At 43.6% G+C, this 15,248-nt stretch overlaps 1 pseudogene; it reads left to right on the plus strand.

Moving 5' to 3' along the window:
• The first annotated feature begins 12,379 nt into the window (after nt 1–12,379).
• Nucleotides 12,380–12,498, plus strand: LOC112477954 (annotated as a pseudogene).
• The last annotated feature ends 2,750 nt before the right edge of the window (nt 12,499–15,248 follow it).

Raw genomic sequence — 15,248 nt, forward strand, 5'->3', positions numbered from 1 at the left:
CCATCCAGACGCTCTTGAGTCAGCCCCCTTTGCTCCATCGCCAACATGTCACCAGCCTCCACAACCTCGTTCGGTGCTCTCCCCATGGTCTCCCCCATCTCGTCACGTTCGCTTTCACTCTTGCTGCTGTTCTTTACATGGCAACCAGAGGCATCTTCCTGAAGCCTACAAATAATACTGCATATGACATGATAACCAGGGGTGTACCTGGAGCAAATGGGCCTCAGTGTACAGTATTCGATTCTTATTTTCCATTGGGTAAGTCCCAAACTAGAATTCACCTGTTACTTATCACAGTACTCGCCACCTGAAGACTTGTTCAGCACCTATTTTCTCCCCTAAACTGGAAGCTTTGGGAGGGCAGAGGTCTTGCCAGTCACATATCCTACTGCATCCCAGGCAGTTTAGAGCACACAGCCTTGGGGGCTTGGTGAAACCAAGATGATGTTCTTGGGATGGATGGGACGGGGTCTTGGAGCCAAGTACTTACTCCACTGTACCTCAGATTTTCCAGAGAGCTGAGTCCTGGGATGGGTAGGAGACAGCAGAGCCTCCCTCTGAGCTCCCCATATGGGAGAGAATAAGAGCGATGAGGAAATCCAGAGAAAAAAGGGGGCTGGGGACAGCAGGAGGTAGGCTCAGGGTAGGGGAGGAAGAGAAATCGTTCTTGTTGGATGGTCTGGGGGCTTCCCTAACACACTGGCTCAGAGGTATTGGAAGCCAAAACCACCTGCCTTGTACTGTGGCTTCCTCAGTCACTAAGAAGAAAGTGAGGGATACCCAGCTGGAGGCCTCACAATCAAGAGCCCCCACAGTCCACCCCCATCACCCCAAGTCAATGTTTAACAGTGGCCCGAGCCCAGGAATGTTCTATCGGGACATGTAGTTACAGGGGTTGGGTTACAGCCCTAGCACTGGCAAGGGCTCGGTGGCAGGAGATAAGAACGTGGCACCAGGAAGGGTTGTGTGTGTGCTAAATTATGGGCTCCCAGCACACCCCCAGGGCTGGCTCACAAGGCTTCCATTGTTGGGGTCTGGCTCCCAGCCCATCACCAGCCAGATAGGAGCTGCTGTTCTGACAAAGCAAGAAAAGCACACCCCGAGTTCGTACAGATGCCGTTACCCCATCCTTATCAGGCAGAGGGAAGGGAGCTTGCAAAGCTAATGTTGATTCAGAGAAAAAAAGGAAAGGAATATTAGCAATCATGGCAAAAGTCAGTTCCGGCAGCTGGAGTGGGGGTCAAAAGAGCTAGTCTGGCCAGCTGGGGTTTTTATACTGAGCAGCTGGAGGCAGAGGTAGGACAGTCAGGAGCGTCTAGTGGGTGGGGGAGGAGGCCCCCTGGTGTGCCCAGCCCTATACTGGGTGCAGAAGCCAGGCACATGCACTCTGTTGCCTAGGACTTAAAGTCTAGCTAGGAAAGCATGGTTCAGCTCTTAGTCCAATATAATCCAGAGCCCACCATGTGAAGGCTCTGTAGGTGCTGGAGATTCTTGCGGTTGATATTCTAGTGGAATGTACCTGAAAATAAAGAGTTCTAAAGTATCTAGGGGAGAACATCGTGGATGGGAAAAGAGGGAAGGAGGTGGTGGTGCTCTGGGCTGGCCAATCAGGAAAGGCTCTGAGGGCTGGGCCTGGGCTGGGGCTGAGGGAGTAGTGGCGATTATTACCAGGAGGCCGTGTGACTCTCAGCCCCTTCCCTGGCTTGCAAGGAGCTTTGTCTCAGTGAGCCACAGTTTCCACATCTTAACATGGGGATGACAAGAGAAACTCGTCAAACTTTCCATTAAAGGTGGAAAGAGAACATGTCTAAGTACTGAGCACAGTGTCCAGCACAATGGCATATAGTAAATTTATATCACAAAGGTGAGTGAGACTCGGCCACTACTTGTAGGTGGCTAACAGTCTATCGTGGGAGGGAAGATGTGGAAAAGGTGGGATGGACCCAAGCTGGGTGGTGGGTTAGGATTGCGTTAGTTGGTAAAGAGTGAAGAAGGAAAGGAAGAACATGAGCAAGAGAACGCAGCCCCAAGGCACCCAGCCTGGGGTGGGGGTGGGTAGGGCCATTCATATGCCTCCCAGAGTGAGCACTCCACAAACAGTAACTGCGATCACCATTTAAAAACTGGACTGCCGTTTTGGCAAGTCTTAAAATACAGATTTGGAAGAAAAGAGCACTTTAAGGATAAAAAGTCCCACGAATATGTCTGTAGAATCTGCTGTTCCCAAAGCAGCGAGTAAAGAAACCCATTCAATAAAAACTAGATGTTAATTAAGAGGAAAAGGAATGGACTGGGTGCAAGGCTGGTTGCTGGGAAACCAGCTGATTAGAAGGGGGCCGTGGGGTGAACTCATGTCCTGTGCGTGCTCGTCATGTGCCAGTGTGAGTCTGAAACAAAGCGGCCACAGGCAGACAAGGCCTGGAGAATCAGGGAGTCCTATTAATCCACTAGGGCTGCCATAACAAAATGCCACAGACGGGGTGGCTTACACAATAGACTGTTATGTTCTGGAGGCTGAAAGTTCAAGATCAAGGTGCCAGCTGATTGGGTCCCTGATGAGGGCTCTCTTCATGGCTTGTAGACAGCCGCCTTCTCGCTGTGTTCTCACATGGCCTTCCCTCTGTGCAGGTGCAGAGAGAGAGAAACCTCTCATGCCTCTTCCTCTTCCTATAAGGACACATTCCTATGGGATTAGGGCCCTATCCTTATGACCTCATTTAACCTTAATTACTTCCTTAGAGGTCCCATTTCCAAAAACAGCCACACTGGGTGGCTTCGATATATGAATTTGACAGTGGAGTGGGGAGAGGGGAACACAAACATTCAGTCCTTATTAGAGGCCTTCTTTAGTATGCAAAGAAATAAGGCTTTCCCTCGAGTTAGCAGAACAGACTCACAGATCTAGTCCTCCTCTTGGGACAATTAATGCTGACAGCACAAGAAGAGCTACAGATGGCCCGTTGCTCCCTGGAAGCTCTGAGAACGGTTCCCAAAGAAACTCTTAAATCAGAATAAGGAAAAGAGTTAGCTTCTGCAATTATTTATTATCAGCTGGAACTTGACGAAAATTCCTGACTGTGCCTAGTCTTTCGTATTTCTCTGAATTTTAAACATCGGCGAGTAGCAAGTCTTCATGCTTCTTAATTTAGGAAAGGTTGTAATTACAAGAGACGTTCACGAGGATAGAAAAAGAGCATACTGTGTTGCATCTCCTAATTACGAAATCTTAGAAACTCTTAACTGGTCGGTTCACATTATATAAATGTTGTTGCTGTTATTATTCATGTGGTGACTGTCATGTGAATAGCAGGTGTGGTACTTGCCAAAGAAGAAAAATAGATCTTAATGGAGCCTATTCTATACCTGTTATTTTATATACACCAGCTTATTTAATCTTCCTAACGACCCTGCAAAATTAGCATTAGTCTCATTTATTTGTTGGTTTGTTTGTTTGAAGAAAAGTTTAGGTGGATTTCCCTTCATTTTACAAAGCAGGAAACTGAAGCTCAGAGAGGGTAAGTAAGTGGAGGTGATACAGCTAGTAAGTGATAGAACCAGGATTCAAACTCCAGTGTTTCTAAAGCTGATCCCCATGTCCATTACATTTTTTTGCTGCCGGAGGCTTGCAAACCCAAACCCAAATGGGGCATAACAAATGTCATGCACACAAGCACCCAGCCACTTCACCCGGCTGTATGTGCACAGGCTCATGCACACTCAGGTCTGTGCCTGGCCATAGCCTCCTTCCTCATGGCCAGCCACAGTTAACTACCTAGGTCCCAGCTGGGGACTATCTAGTGAAAGGGAGGATGTCAAAACGATCCCCCAGCACAAGGTCAAGGTATCATACCTGCCTTCTCCTCTTCTAAGCACCAAGCACCGATTCTGTAAGCATGGGTCCTTCTTTGTCTGTTATAGAAAACAGAGGCTACACACACAGTTCGAATTTCCTGTGTCTCTATCTGACCAATCTTGCATGCTGGCCTTGTATTTCAGATAAACAGTGAATACTAATAATAATGAGAAAAATATTGCATCATTTTATCTGGTAAATTTATGCTCAATAAAGCTTTATTGCATTCATTAATAGAGGGATGAACAAAAAGCACAGAGATAGGAAAAGTCATTGTATTTGGAAGAATGCAAGAAAAATCATTTTTCTGGAACCTAAGACATGTGCAAATCTGTCAGAGAGTAAAATGAGAAAAGCTCGGTACTCTGGTGCTCAGAGCAGGTCCTTGTACCTGATAAATACCAATCAGCAGTGACTGAGAGACTGACCAGATGAACAGATGTGTGAGGGGGTGGTATTAAATGCCAGAAAAAGTAGTGAAGGTGCCAAAATAGAAACGGAGGGTGTGGTGGTGACAGTGGCTTTGGTCAAGAGTATTTGAGAGGGTCAAGTGGCCAGCAGGCTGCAGTCTCCACACCCTCAAAACTTAGACTCACAGAGAGGCCACATACTTATTTAATGAGGAATCGAAAGTCTCCTCCCAAGCGCTTGGGGGCCGTGCCCTCGTCAGGCAGGGGCAGCTCCGGGGCAGCCGGGCCAGCCCGGGCCGCGGAGGCTTTCCTAGGCCAGCAGGCCCAGCCACCTTCTCGGGGCAGCACTTCCACCACAGGCCTCAGCCCGGTGTGATGCCCAAGGGCAAGACAAGTGCAAACCCAGATGCTCCTCTCTCTGCCCAGGGAGCGGAGGGGGTCCCCAATGTCCCTGGGGTCCCTGCGGGCAGGAGTCACATCACCCCCTCAGAATAGGGTTCCCCCAGGGCTCCTTACACAGAACGTGGCCTCCGGGGAGTCTCCCTAACCCTCTGAAACAGGCGCTGGGCTCCCAGCTCCAGGCTGCCAGGCAGCATTGTGCAGAGAGGGAAGAAATAGGCCCCCATTGTGCCCCTGGGCCTGGCAGCACAATGGGAGCCTGTGTCATGCCAGCAGCTGTATGTTGCTCTGACTGTGGTGAACACCAGCCTTGGAGAAGCACACAGCCTGGGGGACCACGTCTGTTTCATGTGACTCCCGGTGGGACCTGTTGGCTGGCTCTCTGTGCCTGAGGGATGATGGCATGTGTCTGTGGTATACTGGCTGTCTCTTGTAGTGCATATACGTCTGACCCAGTGCAGGCAAGTGTGTGTGCTTGTGTGTCTGCAGGTGGTGACACACGTGTGTGCCTGGGGCTGGCTGGGCGAGACCGCAAGTACGTACACATGTAGGCCTGTGGGTGTGCACTGAGTACAGGTAATGCATCTGAGCACGTGGGGGCACATGTGCCTAGGTCTGCTTTGCCTAAACAGGGTGTCTTCCCTAAGCACTAGTCCAGGGAAGGTAAAACTGGCTGTAAAGCTTCCTTTGGAGAAAAGTACCAGAAGATCGGGACCAAAGCTCTGTTCAATTGAAACTCAGGCTCCGCACAGACACACACAGACTCCTTGGGGTGGGGATGCCAGCTTCACTTGGCTCTCCTTCCCATCCCTCCTGGCCTCTCCCTCCTGCTGTTTTCCTGCATCCTGGATGATCCTGGACCCTCATCTGGGTTGGGGATCCTCAGACAAGTAGAGGCATGTGGAAAGGCAAGAATGGCTGAAGCTCTTCTAGGTTCAGGATGTTCCTCCGAGGGCTGAGCTGCCCGATTTGCATCCCTACCATCCCGACCCCCACGAGTCGGAGCCCAGCCATCCAGCCTGCCTTACCAACCTTGCTGGAATCAGGAAATGAGATTTCAAGTCCCTTTAACTAAATCTAACAAATATTTACAGAGGATCTTCCAAGTACAAGGCTCTGTAATGCTGGGAGCAGTGGAGAGAGGCCCTTTGCCAGGTCCCGCCTCCCAGATGACTCCAGGTTTAGGGCAATGAAGCCCCACTTTAGGGCTTTGCTCCCCACCAGCACCCACAGCTGCTGCATGCATCGCAGTCCCCACTTCCCCTCAACCAGCTTGGTGAGGGGGCATTCAAGGGGCACACTGGTGGCCTCTTCCTACCTCTGGACTTCTGTCCCCACCCTCCAGTGCTCAGAGGAGGGAGAGGGAGAGGGAGAGGGCAGAGAACCCCTACCCCACTTAGGAGATGGTATCAGGAGCTTGGGAGCATGGGCTTGCTTTCTGATTAGGAGAAAAAGCTACTACTCCTTTAAAGGGGGAGGGGGGGGCTCCTGCCTTCATAGTCCAACCCGCAGGCAAGCGTCTCTCAGCTTATCCTCCAAAGCTCCCTCCCTGAATGAGTCTCCAAAGCAAAAAGTGCAATATGATGCTTTGGGTGAGCCTTTTTTGTTTTTTAATCTAGAAATTGAAGAAAGACTTACCAAATAGTTGACAAGTGGATTGACACTGTGCTCTCCTGCCTCAGTCCTAGTTTCATACCATTCTAAGTCCTAGAAGAGACTCTAGGAATCCTGGGGATGAGACCAAGCTCCCCTGTGTGGGTCTTTGTGGGGCACCTTCCCACTTTGGCTCACTTTCAGCGAATGGCTTTGTTCATTACTGTGTAAGTGCTTGGGTATATCACTCGTGTGGATGGTTTTATAAAAATGATGCTTTAACAGAAGAATATTTTCATACTTTGTAAATAAGAGCAATGTAACAGAAAAGTTTTCCTTAGCCCACAGATCTTCTGGGAATCAAATTTAAAGACGATTTGTGAATTTTTCTTTTACAGAAAGGTGAATAGATTCTAGATTCACTGACCTTTTCTATGGTAAGTGGCTGTTAGTAGCGTTCAACCCCAGGGGACATTTCAGACAAAAATAGTGAGTTCTAGCAAACTATAGGGGACATTTTAACAATAAGTGATAAAGGAACAGCTTTTCAAATAAAATGTATGCTAAAGAGAGAGCACTTTGAAAATGGTTATTTGGAAATATTTCCATCATCTTTCTGTGAAAAAAAAAAAAAGCACAAATATTTCATCATATTGAAAACTATGTAAATATGTCACCTATTAAAAACTCTACACAGGTAAAAAAATAAGCTTGGAAAATTTTCTAAATAACGAACTTAAGAGAATTTTCAATCTTTGTTAAAAATACAAAACCACGAAACCTTCCAATTATTTTGTAAGAATAGCTGTTTGAAATCAGGATAGGTGGAAATTTGCTAGCTAAATGTCAGTTAAATTGCACGATGGATGGATGGAAGTGAAATATAAATGTTTTGATTTAATGGGCACAGTGAATGATACAGACCTATCACTTGGCAAAGTATCTCTTATAGCTATGGCCATTATGACTACCAAGACTCAAAATAAATTGAATCAGCTATTCAAATTCCTGTATCACAAAGTATTAAAAAAGATTTAAAATGTAATGCGTGTGATCACAGACAGAATAGTGAGCATTTTAATAGAAAGAACTTTAATAGCATCCCTGAGCCCATGGATCAGCCCAGCTAGAGTCTGTCCTACTTCTGGACTCTCTGTTACATTAGCTAATAGATATCCTTATTCTCTGATTCCTGATAATAAAGAGACTCTTTCTAACTTTTTTCTCTAAACCAACTCGAATCAGAATTCCTATGACTTGTAGCTGAAAGCTTCCTGGGCTACCACTTCAAATTGGCCTGTCTGTCCTAAGGCTGCTTCCAGCCTCAGGGTTTCATATGAATTGGTTCCTGAGGTGGAGTCACAGAGTTGATCCCAGGGACAATTTGTGAAATTGGGGAGCAATCATGTTCACAGCAGCCAGGCAGTTTGGAATCACCCTCCTTACCAGATCTGTGAGAAAACAGGAAAATCTTCTAAGACTGCTCTAGCCCCTGACCTAATAATAATGGTGATGATAACATAAAATAGCTAATATTTATTGAGCATTTACTATATGCTTGGTTCTATTCTTAATGCTTTGCACATGGCATTTCACTTCAGCTTTCAAACAATCTCATGAGGTAATGCTATTGTTATCCCTGTTTTCACATGTGGGCACTGAGGTATAGAGAATTTGTCCAAAGTCATAGAGCTTGCAAGCATCAGAGCTGGTATTCGGACCCAGGTTGTCTTGGTCTGGGGTCTTCTTAACCACTACACCACATGGCCCTGATCCTTGTGTTCTTGCTTAATAATAGAGAGATTCTTTCTAACTTAAGTGATTCCTTGCTTAGAAAAATTTCCGCTTTTCGAGCTTACTTATAACAACTCATAAAACTCATTCCATCTGATAGTGACAACAATAACATCATCCACCCATATTTAAGGACATACGTTCCAAGCTTGGAATTTTGCATCTTGAAGAGAACAGATACCCCTGATCCACTTCTCAAAGGACCATCAAATAGCAACTCAACAACTGCCCCAAAGTCTCTTCTAAAGTTCCCATGACAATCTCCCCAAAAGAGGACTTCCAAATGTTGCCACTCCAGTGTGAGAGCTCCCGCACCTTATGAATCATTGCAAAGGCTGGAAATCATTTTCCAGTTAAGGCTGGAAAAGGATGTGCACATAGAGAGGCAGCATAACATTATAGCTAATAGCTCTGGAGTTGGGCTACCTGGGGCCAATCAATCCTGGCTGGCCACTCTCTAGCTGAGCAAACTTGGGCTAGTTATTTAACCTTCTCGTGCCACAGTTTCATCATCTCTAAAAGAAGGAAAACAATAGTTTGTATATCATACGGATGTTAAGAAGATTAAATTAGTCAATATTTGCAAAGTATTTAAAACAGTACCTGGAAGAGTATTTGAAGAACTCTTACAACTTAATAGCAAGAAGATAAACAACCCAATTAAAAAATAGGCAAAAAATTAAACAGATGTTTCATTATATAAAATATATAGATAAGAGATCCTCAATCTCATTAGTAATTAGGGAAACGCAAATGAAAACCCCAAGGAGACACCACTGCATATCCACTAGAATGGCTACAATTTTAAAAACTGACAATACCAAGAGTTAAGGAAAATGTGAAGCAATTAAAACTTTCATATGCTGCCGGTGGGAGTACAAAATAGCACGGCCACCTAGAAAAACAGTTCGGCAGTTTCTTATAAAGTTAAATAGGCACGTAGCAGATGATTCAGTAATTCTACTTCTAAGTATTTACTCAAAAGAAATAAAAATACATGTGCACACAAATACCTGTATGCAGATGTTTATAGCATCTTTATTCACAACTGCCCCAAACTGGAAACAACCCAAATCTCCATCAGCTGGTGAAAGGAGAAACAAACTGTGGTAAGTTCATACAATGGAATATTACTTAGCAATAAAAAAGAACAAACTACCCATATATACAGCATGGATGAAGCTCAAAAGTAATATGCTAAATGAAAAAAGCCAGACACAGAAGATTGCATATTGTGATTCCACTGATAGAATGTTCTGGGAAAAAGGCAAAATTATAGAGACAGAAGTCAGACTAGTGATTCCTGGGGTTTGGAAAAGGAAAGTGACTAAAAAAGTACATGAGGGAACTTTTGGGGGTGATGAAAATATTTTATATCTTGGTTGTGATGGTAGTTACATGCCTGTATAAATTTGTCAAGACTCATCAAACTATACACTTGAAAAATAAATCTTCCTGTTTATAAATTAGATTTTAATGAACCTGATATAAGAAAAAGAGTGTTTTTGCACGTAATGCTACATAAACATTTAATAAAGTAAATATTTTAAAGCATAGAAAAAGTCTAGAAGTATGCATCCAAAATATTATCAGAGATAATTTCCAAGTGGCAAGATTATTGTGATTTTTTTACTTTCTTCTTTCTGTTTTCTGTATATAAAAGGAAACAGAGGCTCGTTTAAAAAAAATAGAAATTGAAAAACTAATTCTAAATCCATATGGAAGTGCCAAGGACCTAGAATAGCAAAAAAAACTTTTGAAGAACAAAACTAAAACACAAACACTACCTGATTTCAAATTTTATTATAAAGCTATACTAGATCAAGATGGTGTGATATTGCCATAGAGACAAATGGATCAATGGAATAGAATCAAGAGACCCGAAATAGACCCATACTTATATGAACAAGCGGTTTTCAACAAAAGCACAAAGGCAGTGCAATGCAAAAGGGATAATCTTTTCACTAAAAGGTGCTGGAACAATTACATATCCATAAGCAAAAAAGCAAACTTCTACCTATACTTTGTACCATATACAAAATATAACTCGAAATGGACTATAGACCTAAATGTAAAACCTAAAACTGTAAAACATCTAGAAGAAAAGCTTTTGACCGTAGGATAGGCAAAAATTTCTTAGATACAGCAGCAAAAGCATGATCTGTAAAAGAACAAATTGATAAATTATACTTCATCAAAATTAAAAACGTCTGCTCTTCACGCTGTTGAAGAATGAAAAAAGGAACCACGCACGAATGTGAAGAAAGTATTTGCAAATCATACATCTGATAAAGGACTTCTATCCAGAATGTATAAACAACTCTCAAAGCTTAAAAAACAAAACAAAACATTTAATAAATAATGAATATAATATTTGAGATAGCAAGCACTAACATCTATTAAAATGGCCAAAATGAAAAAGACTGACTATACTAAGCTTTGGCAAGGATGTGGAAGATTAACTTGTGAACATAGATGGTGAGAATGCAAAATGGTACAACCATCAACCACTTTGGAAAAGTTTTTGGCAGTTTCTTAAAAAGGTAAACATACTCTATCATGTGATACAGCCATTCCACTTCTAGGTATTTACCCAGAGAGATGAAAGCATAGGTCAATAAAAAGACTGATTCATGAATGCGCATAGCAGCTTTATTTGTAATAACCAAGGACTGGAAACAACCCAAATGTCTATCACTAGGTAAATGGATAAACAAACTATGGTAGATCTATACAATGGAATATTACTCAACATTAAAAAGGAATTAACTGTTGATACATGCTACAACACAGATGAGTCTCAAATATAATTATGCTGTGAGAAGTCAAACAAAAAAGAATATTATATAATTTCATTTCTATAAAATTCTAGAGAATTCAATTTTCTGGAAACAGAAAGCAGATTGGTGATTACCTAAGGATGGAGGTGATGGGGAAGGGGTGAGAGGAAGGAATTTCACAGGAAGAAACTTTTAGAGTGATGGAAATGTACATTTTCTTGATGGTGGTGATAGGTTTCAAGCAGTATAAATAAGTCAAAACTTATCACATTGGACACTTTAAATAGTGAAGTTTATTACAGGTCAATTATACCTCAATAAAGCTATTAAAATAAACAGAGATTACTTTTGTAACACAATAAATTTCTTAAAAGGCAGAAATATGAGACTAAGGATATTGTATATTATACATACATAGTTTTGTGGTTAGTTACTGTGTGGCCCTATTTAATATTTCACATACTATTTAGAAACTTTATAATATATAGATTATAGGTATATCATTATAGCTACTTGAGTTTGGTTTTGTGGTCAGTTCTATAAAAATTTGTAAATCAGGCCTTCAGCCAGAAACATAATCCTGTATCATAATACCATTTCTGTGGGAAAATCAGAATTGGCTTACATTACATTGACATGGTTCCTTTTCTCTGCCCCCAGACTCTCTCTCCTCAAATCCATCTTATACATTGTTGCCAGACATCTTTTTTTAAAAAAGAGATCATGTTACTTCCCTGTTAAACCCCTCGGTGGTTCCAAATGGTAGAGTTTAAGCTGCACAGCATGACATTCTAGGTCCTTCACAACTAGCCCCATCTACCTCACCAGGCCCTCTCTAGGACCGCCCCTCCCTTTATGCGTCTGACCCATTAGTCAGGTGTTTTCAACACTTTGAGACTTTGCTCAAACTGTCTCATTGTCAGGTATGTCCTTCCCTTTCACCTCACTGGTGCATCTGGAAAAAGCTCTCATCCTTCAAGACTCATTTCAAATATCACCCCCTCTTGAGAGTCTTCCCGATTCCCCCCAAACAAAACGAATTACTCTTTTTACTCCATTCTCATAGCACCTTACATATACTTCTCCTAGAGCACATATCTCATTGTATTGCATTAGTCAGGTGAGAGGCTAAGCCACTATAACGACAACACCACCACCACCAACAAACAGACAAGAAAAACCTTCCCTAATATCAGTGGTTTGAACAAGTTTATTTCTCTCACACATAAAAGTCCTAAGTGGCATGCTGGCTCAGCTCTGCAACGTTGGGATCCAAGCCCTGTCTATCTCGTTGCTCCATCACCCTTCGAGTTTTGCCCTCTTGTGCATGGACCAACACGGCTCTCCAACGTGTCTACCTTCCAGCCATCAGGACAGAGGGAAGAGAGAAGGAAGACTGTCTCCCGCCTGTTAACAATATGATCCAGAACTTGTACCATCTCATTGTTCATATCCCATAATTTAATTATAGCCACATATAACTTCAAAGGAGACTGGGAAATGCAGCTTCAGCCTGGGTGACCATGTGCTCCACTAAAAGTCAGGTGTTAGTCTATGGCCAGGCCATCCTGAACAAGCCCGATCCCATCTGATCTCGGAAACTAAGCAGGGTCGGGCCTGGTTAGTGCTTGGTTGGGAGACCACCTAGGAAGACCAGGAGCTATAGGTGTAAAAAATAAAAAAAATAAGGGATTGTAAGCTAACAAGGTCCTTGCAATCTGTGAGGTCAACCAAGGGCTGCCTCACCTAAAAAAAAAAAAAAAAAAAAAAAAATCAAGTGTTATATTACTATGAGAAGAAAGGGAAAAATGGACCTAGGGACAAATTAGAAGTCTCTGTCACAGTCCACCCCCTTAGCCACCCAACTATCTGCGATCGCCTTTCTTTTTACACATAAAATAAAAACACTGCCTTCCAAGGCATACAGCTTCAAGTACCATGCCGTCTTGTATCCAGCACTTTAATCAGGTCTGGTTGTGGTTACCTGTGGTCTGGGGACCAAAACTCTAAAGGACAAGTTACCTGCCCCCTGACCTTCCTCCAACACACAATGATAGAAAAAGAACCACATACCCCAATTTAAAAACAGTCGCTCTTATTCAGAAAATAAAACAATGAGAATTACACAGATGGCTCCAGTCCATAGCAATTACCAAAGCATGCCAGTGAGAAGTTATAAAGACTTCTTGCCCTTCTGTTTTCTAGAAGTAACTCCCTTGTCCACTGTGCTCCTTGGCCCCTGGTTTGCCCTCTGAGAAGCTATTAGTAGGTCATTATCCTCCATAACCACATCTGAAGTGGGCATTGAAGAATATGCCTCTCTTGGGCTTCCAGACTATTTGCTTCTAGTCAGTAACTGCAGCCAAAGGTCTTGTCCTGACAGAGTTTGTCAGGCTGAAAACTCCGGCTGTATTTTTCCTGGCTTCTGTGCTCTGCCCAGACCCCTCTCTAGCCCTAATGGCTATTATCTTCAGGCCATCTGAGACAATAAGCTTGGGTGGAAAGGGAACACCCTTAATCCGATCTTGGCTGCTGGGCTGGCTCTCATTGTCTGGCAGAGAATTCTTAACTACAAAAGCCTGAGAAAGGCTCAGGGCCATAGTCTTAACTCCTACTAAGGCTGTCTTTTCAGAGCCAGTTTAGGTCACTGCTTCCATTTAGGATGTAGAAGCAGCTGGCTTTTACAACTCTTCAAGTTTCCAAATTTCCAGACTCTCAGTTAACCTAGATTACAGACAGCAGGTACAGGTGCCCCCTTAGCAGAACTGTATTCTCTTCCATCTCTGCTTACGAACTGGCTAGATCTAACCTGAGTTCATTTCTCTTTTCTAGAAATCTGCTGAATGCGGCAAGAAGCAGTCAGGACTTACCAGTTATCAAGTTCTAGAGTGAGTTACAGGCTCAGAAAACATGTGATCTTCCTGTCCAAGTATCAATCACAGATGCCAGTTTTACTAAATCTTCTGCCGGAGCATAGCAAGGGTCACCAACTTTCCAGTCTACATATCTGTGTCTGTTCTACCTGACTCTGAAGCCAATGCCACGTATGTGAGTATTTTTATGACAGTACTCTACTTCCAGGTAGTCTAAATTAATTATGAAATCGATTTTGGCACATGTAACTGAGAGACCAAACATAACAGCAGTTCAAACAAGATGGAAGTTTATTTTTCTCTCATGAGAGAGTCTAAACTGGTACGATGGTTCTGCTCGGAAAAGCCATAGGGTTCTGGACTTCTTTTGTCTTGTTTCACTATCCAAAGAGGGTGTCTCCACATGGCCCACCATGGCTCGCCCTCAAATTCTCATTCCAGTGAACAGGAAAGGGGGAAGGGGAAGAGAGTGCAATCTAGAAGTTGTACACACATTACTCCTATTCACCTCTCTCTGGCCACATGGCTATACTTAGTTGAAAGAGAGGCCATGACATACAGTCTTTATTCTGGGCTGTTCTATCACAATAGAGAGAAGAGGAAGCGATGCAAGGAGATGAGTCGTTATCTCTGCCATAGCCTGTCTCCTCTTGAGAGAATTCTTTGAGGGACAAGGACCTCGTCTTACCATCTTCATCATCCACAGGCCCAGCCAAGGGCCCAGCACAAGATCCGTGGCTATCTATGTCCAACTTTAATTTTCCCAGACCATAACCCAATCTCATCATAATGGACATTTGTAGCATGATTCGTGTTTGAAAGACACCTGCACCAATGTAGCCCAGGTGTCCCTACCCTGTGTATCTTCAAGTTCTCCAGCCTTGTGGAATCACCTCCCATGCCTAATATTTTCGAGGGCTTTCTGAAGTGGGCAGTTTGTTTCTCTTGACTCAGTGTGCCTCCTTGAGGTATCTTTGCTCATCACCATGACCTTCAGCCTTGTGCCTGTTGTCCCCTCTTAGACTCCCTCTTCCTAAGCAGATGCCAGTCTCCTCCTTTCTCCCTCCCAATGTACCAAGAACCCAAGGCTCATGTGTACTGCAGATGCTTAATCAAGCTCAGCAGTAATGAAGGGTGAATACAGGATAGGGTGCAAAACAACATCAAATTCAAGGTCACATAGCCATAGCACATCCTCAAAATGTGTGGGTCATTCCCCACCACGCAGAACTTCTCTTTGATAGTGTTCCTCTGTCAGTCCCTACTCTGCCCCACATGGTGTTTTTCCAGCCTTCTCTCCAGACACCCAATATCTCTCTACTTTTACCTATTTCTGGGTCCCTTGAGCATTCCCATGAGCTGCCCTCACAGCTTCACCATGCCCCTCACTTTGTCCTGTAGCCAGTTCAGCTCTTGCTCGTCTCAGTCTCACCCTCCAGGTGGCTCAGGAGCTCTCAGCTGTCTCAATCCCAAAGGCCCATCACTGTGTTTCAATAAACAAAAGGGCCATCAACTCCAAGGTAGAAAAGAGCACATTCCATTTTAC

This window comes from Pteropus alecto, unplaced genomic scaffold, assembly GCF_000325575.1.
Source record: "Pteropus alecto unplaced genomic scaffold, ASM32557v1 scaffold131, whole genome shotgun sequence".
NCBI lineage: Eukaryota > Metazoa > Chordata > Mammalia > Chiroptera > Pteropodidae > Pteropus > Pteropus alecto.